A 6,819-nucleotide genomic window follows, 5' to 3' on the forward strand; every position below is an offset into this window, starting at 1 on the left:
AGAGTTACTAAGAAGAAGTTTTGGGCTTGTCCGACAAAACATACAAAATGAGGAAAATAAATACAATTTGGAACAAGTGTTTGGCTGAATTAATAGTAACTGGAAAAAAATACATCAAAAGTTAAGTTCTGCGTCGGTACAAGTCAAGATAGTATTCTGATTAATAGCATGTTTGGCCAAGTTTCTCAAAAGCAAAACACTTTTTTTTTAAAATATTTTTTTTAAAATATTTTTTTTTTAAGTTGAAGTGTTTGGCCAAGCTTTTAGAAAGAAAAAAAAGTGTGTTTGAGTAGAAGTAGGAGCAGTTTTGAAAAAGCAGAAAAAAGTAGCTTCTCCCCAAAAATACTTTTGAAAAGCACTTTGAGAAAAATATACTTAGAAACACTTTTTAAAAGTTTGGTCAACTAATCACTGCTCAGAAGTGTTTTTCAAATTAACTAGTCTTAGGGTACGCGCTTTGTGCATGTATTTATATTAAGGGGTACACAATTTTAAAAAAATCACGTAATATAAAAATAAAATTTTAAAAAGAATAAGTTCTTGAAAAAATAATGAATGCTAATCTCATTTAGCTAACTCAATGGAAAAAAGCTTGCTCTACAAAAGTCATTAGATGCCTTATTATGATTTTAAACTTATTTTCTTTTACCTAATACTGAAAACAAATAAATCACAAAAATATTTTCAAATAAAATAAATTAAAAAGTTAAATCGTTTGGTCTTTTAGAGATTTGAAAATAATTACTAATGTTGCATTAATATTTTACCAAAATAATTCAATATAAAACATGTAACGACCCGACCGGTCGTTTTGAATATTATAACCTCATTTCCCCATTTACTGCTCAATTTATGCCTTGCTATTGATTTATGACTTATCGGGTTAGTTGGTTCGGGTCCGGAAGAAATTCGGAGTGAAATGAGACACTTAGTCTCATAATTAAAAATTTAAGTTGGAAAAGTGGACTGGATATGGACCTATGTGTAAACGACCTCGGATTTAAATTTTATGATTCCAATAGCTCCGTATGGTGATTTTGGACTTAGGAGCATGTCCGGAATATTATTTGGAGGTCCGTAGAGGAATTAGGCTTGAAATGCCGAAAGTTTAATTTTTGAGAAATTTGACCGGGGGTTGACTTTTAGATATCGGGGTCGGAATCCGATTCTGAAAATTGGAATACCTCTGTTATATCATTTATGACTTGTATGCAAAATTTGAGGTCAATCGGACGTGATTTGATAGGTTCCGGAGTCGTTTTTACCAATTAAAAATTTCAAAGTTCATTAGGTTTGAATTGGGGTGTAATTCATGATTTTAGAGTTGTTTTAGGTGATTTGAGGGTTCGACTAAGTTCGTATGATGTTTTAGGACTTGTTGGTACATTTGATTGAGGTCCCGAGGGAATCAGGTGAGTTTCGGATGGTTAACGGGTTGGATTTTGGACTTGGAACTCTGCTGGAATTTTTCTGATGCACCATTTGGTTTCCTTCATCGCGTTCGCGAGTGGAGCCTCGCGTTCGCGTAGAGGAACTGAGAGGTTGGCAATATTTGCTCTTCGCATTCGTGAAGAGAAGAACGCGTTCGCGAAGGGTGGACTGGGTGTACATCGTGAACGTGAAAGGTGTTACGCGTTCGCTAAGAAGAGAGGAAGCAGCTGAGGACCCCAGGCAATTGGTCTACGCGTTCGCGTACGGGGTGTCGCGTTCGCGTAGTGAGGGGGAACGAAGCATCGCGTTCGCGATGGGTTGAACGCGTTCGCGTAGAAGGCATTGAGGCAGAGGCATGTTGTGCTTCGCGAACGCGAGGGTGATGTCGCGTTCGCGAAGGAGGAATTTGGACGGGAACTATTTTGTGCTTCGCCAACGCGAGGCACTGACCGTGTTCGCGAAGAAGAAAAGCCCGGGCAGTGAGTATAAGTTCTGAAAATGGGACTGTTTTTGACGATTTGGAGCTCGGATTGAGGTGGGTTATGGGTGATTTTCAGAAAAAATAATGGGGTAAATGTTCTTAACTCAATATTGCTTAAATTACCCGAATCCATGGTTATTTTTTATCATTTAATTGGTGAATTGAGTTGGGAAAGTTTGAAAACCTCTTGGTTTAAATTGAAGATTTGAGGGTCGAGTTGGGGTCGGATTTTGGTAAAATTGGTATGGTTAGACTCGTGGTTGAATGGACTTCTGTATTTTATAACTTTTGTCGAGTTCCAAGACGTGGTCCCCACGGGCGATTTTTGAGCTAATTTTTAGATTTTTATGAAAAATTATTATTTTCTTATGGAATTAATTTAAATGAATTTTATTGACTGAAACAAATTATTTATGGCCAGATTCGAGGCGTTTGGAGACCAATTTACGAGGAAAGGACATTGCAGAATAAGAATTTCACGACTTGAAGTAAGTAATAATTTTAAATCCGGTCCTAAGGGTATGAAACCCCGAATTTTGGTATCATGTGATTGTTTTGGAGGTGACGCACATGCTAGGTGACGGGCATATGGGCGTGCACCGAAGGAATTGTGACTTGGTCTGTCCCGGGAAACTGTAAAGTTGTATAATTTGTTGTTAGCTATATGCTCTTTATGTGTTAATAAAATTTGACTCCAAATCATGTTAGAAATTATGCGTAGATAATATGATAGTACTGTTAGGACCCACAGAGATCATTTACTTGTTGAATTGCCTGCTAAATGCTATATGTACTCAGTCTCAGTTTTTAGTTGCATATTTTATCTCAGTCTCTGTTATTATTATTGATACATCATATCATTGTTGTTTGGGCTGATTTCATAATTATTGAGAGCCCGAGAGACTCGATAGATTTATGGCTGAGTGAGACCGAGGGCCTGATTGTGAGATATTGATATCATAGCATGTGAGTTGTCCGTACAGCACGTAAGTTGGCCGTGCATATCCTTATATTATACTATAGCACGTGAGTTGGCCGAGCGGATCCATATATTCTACTATAGCACGTGAGTTGGCCGTGCTGATCCAGATATTTATATTATGGCACGTGAGTTATCCGTGCAGCACGTGAGTTGTCCGTGCAGATTATAGCGAATGGGCTGTATGAGCCCCTCCGGAGTCTGTACACCCCCAGTGAGTGCGGGTACCCATTGAGAGTGAGTGATGAGGGTTGGGAGCCCAGTGAGTGACTGTTGTCCTAAGAGGTTGTACTTGATTTCCATTTGTTGTTGCACTTAGTTGTTATCTGTCATTGTTGTGAAATCTCTATAAGATTTTGATATACTGATTACATGAACAGGAACTGTATAAAAATTAATTTGACATTAAACTGCCAGATTTGATAGCATGTCTATTCTTTACTGGAATTACTGGAAATGAACCATAACTGTGTAGCTCGTTACTATCTTCAGTTCCTTATTTATTATTATTACTTGCTGAGTTAGTTGTACTCATACTACACCCTGTACTTCGTGTGCAGATCCAGGTGTTCCCGGACATAGCGGGTGTTAATTCTTTCACACAGTTAATTTTTTGGAGATTCTGAGGTAGATGCCGTGTTTCGCAGACCTTGCCTCTCCTTCCCTATCTCCTTATTTACTATATTTGATCTCAGACTGTTACGGACCGTATTTTTCAGACTTGTATTTATAATTAGATGCTCATGTACTCAATGACACCAGGTTTTGGGAATGGTTGTATAGGTAATTGTAAGATTTGTGGATGTTATTTAAATATTATATTTTTAGAATTGAAAGAAGTTGTGGTTCATTGAAATTTCGGCTTGTCTAGTATTGAGATAAGCGCCATCACGGCGGGTTAGAATTTTGGGTTGTGACAAAAAAAATATAAGGAGCTATCATGTGTTGAAATGAATGTGAAAAGAAACAAAAAAATTAATACCAATTCATTCATTTTAGAATGCATTTTATCTACTACTGTTTTATTATTATTGATTTAAGTTTATATTTCTACCAATTTGACCTTTATACTATAGTAACTATTTTGTTTTATTTTTTATATCGTTAACTACCAATGTTCTTCTTATAAAAACAATTTTATGTAGCCTAGTAGTTTTTCAACTTGAAAAATAATTTTTACTTATATAATTAATTTGGAAAGAAATTGAATTGGATTCTTTTAATTGCTAATTAGTTAATTAATTTAGACATTAATTATTTTCTCTCAACCTTAAAGCAAATAATTATTTTGTTGACTCAAATTCATATTAGCTCATCTAAGCTTTAAATATTTAAATTAGCAATAATTTTATCCAAGCATTTATAACTTGGAAAGTTCCTTTTACCCTTTGAAGTTTTAATTAATATTAGTTTACCTAAAGTTAAATTTAGTTAGATATTTTTTATGATATAATTTAAGTACCTAAATGTTTGAGTTTGTACATTATTCATGATTAACACATCTATCATTTTAGAACTTGCAACTTTTCGTTAAGTTTTATATTATAATGCAAACACATATTTTAAATAATATTATTTTATTTTAAATTTTTTATTTTTAGCAAAATAGCGTTCATCTTTTCTACTCTTTATAAATTAATTTCACATTAGATATTTTCTAATATTTGTAACTTTAAAATTAAATTAAAAAATTATTAAATCTTTTCTTATTTGAATTAGGTAGAAATTCATAATATTTAGAATTTTAAAGTTCATTAAAATTTTACCTTATAAAAGTATTTCTTTAAAGAAATAACTATAGATTTCGGTCATATTTCCTTGTTGGAATCCATAACTTAACGTGAAAGGAACTTAAAAGTGAGGTGTTATTACTTGGCCTAATTTATAGAAACTTTTTGAGTCAAAATCTTACTCAATCTCAAACTCTTAAATATTAGGTGTTATGAGTCACAAGCAGGTTTAGTAGAGTCTTGCGGATCGGTACGGAGACGTCTGTACTTATCTTCGAGAGGCTGTAGAACTCTTAGGAAAATTTCACTTTCTTGTATTCTGTCATGCGAATTTGTTGATTCTGGAAACTAAATTTCTGCTATTCTATTCTCTCACAGATGGTGAGGACACGTACTACCGGATCGGATGGCCAGCCACCAGTGCCACCAGTTAGGGCCGCGAGAGGCCGGAGCTGTGATAGAGGCCCGGGCCGAGGTAGAGGTCGAGGTGTAGCTCGTACCACAGTTGGAACAGCACCTGTAGTACCACCAATTGTTCCAGCTCAGGAGCAGATTCCAGATATAGTTGAGCCGACAGGATCAGCTCAGGCACCAGTTGTGCCCATTGAGATTGCAGGCATTCAGGAGACTTTGGCCCAGATATTGGCAACCTGCACTGGTCTTGCTCAGGTGGTTTCGGCTATGGCAGAACCTGCCACTTCTTAGGCTGGGGGAGGTACTCATACCCCCGTTGCCCGTACTCCACACCAGGTAGTATAGGGACTTCAGATACCGGGGGCACTACCAGCCCAGCCGGTTGCAGCTGCTTAGGCCCCGGTAATTCCTGTTATAGCGGACGATGAGCAGATGAGACTTGATAGATTTTAGAGGCTTCGACCTCCACCATTTAGCGGTACTAAGTCAGACGATGCTCAGAATTTTCTAGATAGGTGTCAACGGATGCTTCGGACAACGGGTATTCTGGAGACCAGTGGGGTCTCATTTACTACTTTTCAGTTTTCTGGGTCTGCACTCAGATGGTGGGAGACTTACCAGAGACGTAGGCATGTTGGCGCAACACCCCTTACTTGGCATCAGTTCTCGTGGTCTTTTTGGAGAAATTCGTACCTCAGTCCCGCAGAGAAGAGCTGCGCAGATAGTTTGAGCAGCTTAGCCAGGGTGATATGTCTGTGACACGGTACGAGATGAGATTTTCTGAGTTGGCTCGTCGCGTAGTCTGGTTGGTTCCTACTGATAGAGAGAGGATTAGGAGGTTCATTGATGGCCTCACATATCAGCTGCGGTTACTTATGACTAGGGAGAGAGTATCTGGTACTACTTTTGATGAGGTAGTGGACATTGCTCGGCGATAGAGATGGTTCGTAGCGAGGAACGTGGTGAGAGAGAGGCTAAGAGGCCTCGTGGTCCGGGTGATTACAGCGGTGCTCCTTCAGGGGGTCTGTGTCACCGTGGTAGGGGTCGTTCTTACAGACACGCTCAGACGGGTCGTCCAGCTCATCGTGGTACATCAGCTAGCCGTGGTTCTTACAGTGCTCACTCAGGCCAGTTTTTATTCAGTGCACTACCAGCGTAGAGTTCTCATCATGCCTCGTCCGCACAGGCTTCTGCAGGCCATCCCTTAGGTTATCAGGAGCAGCAGATCCGTCAGAGGAAGGGTTGTTTCGAGTGCGGAGAATTTGGTCATTTCAAGAGAGAGTGTCCTAGGTTGTTGAGTGGGGTTTCACAACAGTGTTCTCGACCGACGACACCAGCACCAACAATTACACCATCCGCCTTGCCATCTCGGGGTAGGGGTCAGGCAGCTAGGGGTCGCCCAAGAGGGGGAGGCCGATCAAGAGGCGGGCAGGCTCGATTCTATGCTTTTTCTGCCAGGCCAGATGTTGTTGCCTCAGACGCAGTGATCATAGATATTGTTTCAGTGTGCCACAGGGAGGTTTCTATATTATTTGACCCTGGTTTCACTTATTCATATGTATCATTATATTTTACTCATTATCTGGATATGCCATGTGAGTCCTTAGTTTCACTTGTTTGTGTATCTACATCGGTGGGCGATATTATTACTGTGGATCGTGTGTATCGGTCACGTGTGGTAACTATTGGGGAACTGGAGACTAGAGTTGATCTCTTATTACTCGGTATGGTTGATTTTGATGTAATCCTGGGTATGGATTGGTTGTCTCCATGTCATGCTATTC

The sequence above is a fragment of the Nicotiana tomentosiformis genome, chromosome 9, assembly GCF_000390325.3.
Source record: "Nicotiana tomentosiformis chromosome 9, ASM39032v3, whole genome shotgun sequence".
Lineage (NCBI taxonomy): Eukaryota > Viridiplantae > Streptophyta > Magnoliopsida > Solanales > Solanaceae > Nicotiana > Nicotiana tomentosiformis.